Below are 3,755 nucleotides of genomic sequence, written 5' to 3' on the forward strand. Positions count from 1 at the left end.
GAGGCTGGATGGCCATCTGTCGGGGATGATTTGATTTGGATTTCCTGCATGGCAGGAGGTTGGACTAGATGGCCCTTGCGGTCTCTTCCAACTCTATTATTCTATGATTCTAGAAATAAGGAAGCAATATAACAAAGAGGAAGATGGCATCAGCAATGAGAAGGGCAGCTGCACAGGCATATACAACTACAACAAATCAAAGAAGAGCATCTTTAGAGGCACCATTAAGGATTTCAGAAAAAAATGAATTCAAGCTAGAAGAAATTAGAAAAATACATCAGAAGATGAGGGACGATTAAAATAATTGAATACTGAAATGAAACAAGAGCTAAAACAGGAATTAAAGACTGAATTCGGTGAAATAAGACAAAGCCTAGATAAGATAAATAGCGGCATGGGAAAAATTAAGGAGAAAGTTGAAAAAAATAGACAAAAAGGCAAAAAAGATGGAAGGTAAAATAAAAGCAGTAACAAAAACACAAAGGGAAGATCAGGAAGCCATTTTGAGATTGGAGATAAAACAAATGGAAAATTGTTTGAAGTTCAGAGGTTTGCTGGAACAGGCAAATGAAAATCTGTATTATCCTTATGCTTGCTAAGTACATATAAGAACTAGTGGAACAATTCCTGTGGGAAATAGACCACATGTATACACTGAACTCGAAAATGGCAAGACTCAAAAATTTACCAAGGGATGTCATGATTTATTGTGTGAGGAAACAAACACAAGACTTAATCTTGCAACAAAACTACAAAACAAAGTTAGTAGTGGAGGGAAAGGAAATTCAAATCTTAAAATATGTCCCTGGTAAAATCTTGAAACTGAGACAGGATTACAGCTTCCAGACAGACCTACTAAAGATGTATGGTGTCCCATTTAAGTGGGAAGAGGTAGAAGGACTGTCCTTGACTTGGAAACAAAAGAGGTACAGACTTAATATGATTGAGGAGGCTAGAGATTTTTGGGCTAACCATAGGAATGAAATAGAGAAGAACAGAGAAAGTAGTCCAAAGGAGGACAGTCAAGAAAAATGAATACATGGAGAGGAAAGATACAGAAATTCTACAGAACAAAAGCAGAAAAGAAAGAAAGAACCCAAGATACAGAGGAAAAAGAACAGGAAGAGAGGGAACAAACAGCAGAAGAGGGACAAGGATTTTTTATACATGGATTCAAGCATCCACGGTTTGAAAATGTTCAAAAAAAGTATCAATTTCAAATATCAAACCTTGATTTCCCATTTTTTTATAAGAAGCACCATTTTGTGATGTCATTATATTTAATGGGACTTGAGCATCCACGGAATTTGTTATCCATGGGGGATCTTGGAACCAAACCCCAGCTGATAACAAAGGTCCACTGTACTTCCAAGATGAAACTTCTTCAGTGTCAGTGCAGCTCCATCCAAAGAATGGTGTTTACTTGACCTGTGAACCACCAATCCTTGTTGTAATTCACTTTCATGTGAGTATGTTTTTGGAAAAGGTCCAGAGAATTCAGCTGACAGGGTGCCTGTCAGGATCTTGAGATCTATATATATTTGTTGTTATGTATGATGTCAGAATTTCAAGATCCTGCCATGTATTGTTGTTATGAACTTCTGATATGTCTGGGGAAAGGGTATGGGGCATGTGCTATACATGTAGGGTTGCCATACGTCAGGACCTCCAAACCAGGACAAATGTAGGGCAACATTTTCAAATGTAGGACACATTTTTTTAAATGGAGGACACATAAAAAAATGATGATTTTTAAAAAATGTTAATATAAATGCATGTTTCTTAGGCATGCTCAAAATGGAGGACATTTTGGCATTATTCCTAGACAGATGGCAGAAATGTACAGTGCGTCCTCACCTTACGCGGGGATCCGTTCCGGATCCCGCCGCATAAGGCGAATTCCGCCTATGCTCGAGCCCCATTGGAAACAATGGGGCTCGTGCGCGGCGGCGCGGCGGCGTAGGCGTGTGCGGGGCGCAACGGGCATGGGCGCCCATTCAATTGAATGGGACGTGCCGCCCCTTCTGCCCTGCGCGTGCCCCGCGGCTTGAGCGCGTATGCTCAGGCCGCGTATGGCGCAGGCGCACTGTACTTCTCTTTCTGGCCAAACACTCCCCCGCCCAATTCTACAACTACATCCCACTCCCAAGCAGGCACAGCATTTGCAAGACCACAGGCAGTCCCTTGTGCCACTGCAAACCACATTTCCCACTTCCAAGCAGGCATAGCATTTGCAAAACCACAGGCAGTCCCGGGAATGGGGGGGAGGGTGGGGTGGGACCGTGCACACCCCCAGAAGGCGGGAAAGTCCTGCCCACTGCCGTGAAATGGCAACCCTATATACATGTATCATTGTGTAATGGTCTTTTGCAAGGGGTGGCTATGTAGTGAGAGTAGGAGGTAATGTAAGGGTTAAACTGTAAGAGCATGGAAGACCAGATCAGCCTGAGGAATGTGAAGGGGGGTGATGGGGAACATTTAGTTGCTGTCCTGGAAACAAAGGATTAAAGGGCACTAAACTGGTGAGGTTGAGTCAACAACTCCAAATGCCTTTATTATGCTTTGATATGTCCTGGTACCCTCAGGAAAGCCTACCAGGAACTTCTGTCTCCATTGGGCTGCAGCAATAAAGGTCTTTCATTAAGCAACTGAAGACTGGTTGTCTTTGGAGATTACTGCACTTGACTCTTATAGGGCTGCTATTCCACTTTTACTGCTATTTAACTTTTTACTGCTATTTCCAGTTTTACTCCCCTGGCTGCCTCTTGTTGCATTCTGGATTCTCAGTTTAGGGAGGGGCATTTAGAATTCTCAGCCAGAGAACTCTTAGGCCTCACTGAACTACAAACCCAAGAATGCAATAGGAAACAGCCAGAGCAGTAAAGGGGGAATTGCAGTGCCATAACAGTGTAGTGTGGCAATCTACTGTGTCTTGGAGTAAGAGTTTTCCCTGGTTCTGACAGTGCCATTGGTGTGAGCTACTGAGAATACATCACATTTTGATCAGAGTTTGAGAAAATTATTTACAGTCACCCAGCCAGCATGGTCCCTGAGTTATAGCTCAAAAAAGTAACTTTCTCAACTACACTTAATCTGAAACATTTGAAAGGGTTGTCAGGTTCAGAGGTAGTTTTGACCCTGTACAGCAGAGCCCAATGATGTGATTGGATTGCTATCAACCAGCATGTCTTCACAGAGACTTCTCTTCTCTGCACTGTTACTCTTACCAGACACCAAGGCTTATCCAGTCAATGTGTTTCACTTTCTGTAAGCTTTCATACTTGAAGTGTCTAGTAGACCATTATTTACATTGACCCATTCTAGCCACTTCCTTAGTCTCTCTTTATGAACACTCCCACATCCTTAAGGCTGGGCCAAACATAAGATTGTTATCTGTCCAAATTGACAGAGGCCAGTCTCCTGCTCATTGGTTCTCAGTCTTTTGTCCTCCAGATGTTTTGGACTTCATCTCCCAGACATTCCAGCCAGCATAGCCAGTCAGAAGGAATCCTAGAAGTTGAAATCCAAAATACCTTCTTGAAAATTTGTTGTCTGAAGGGCTGTTCAGTCTCAGTCTAAAGACCAAGAACAGAGAGTACAGGCCTTAACAACTGTCCACACCTGGACAGCAGACTAGGTAAATAATCTGTGGTGAGATATATTCCTGTTTATGTCATAGTAAGTATTTATTATTATTATTATTATTATTATTATTATTATTATTATTATTATTATTATTATTATTATTATTATTA

This window comes from Sceloporus undulatus, chromosome 10, assembly GCF_019175285.1.
Source record: "Sceloporus undulatus isolate JIND9_A2432 ecotype Alabama chromosome 10, SceUnd_v1.1, whole genome shotgun sequence".
NCBI lineage: Eukaryota > Metazoa > Chordata > Lepidosauria > Squamata > Phrynosomatidae > Sceloporus > Sceloporus undulatus.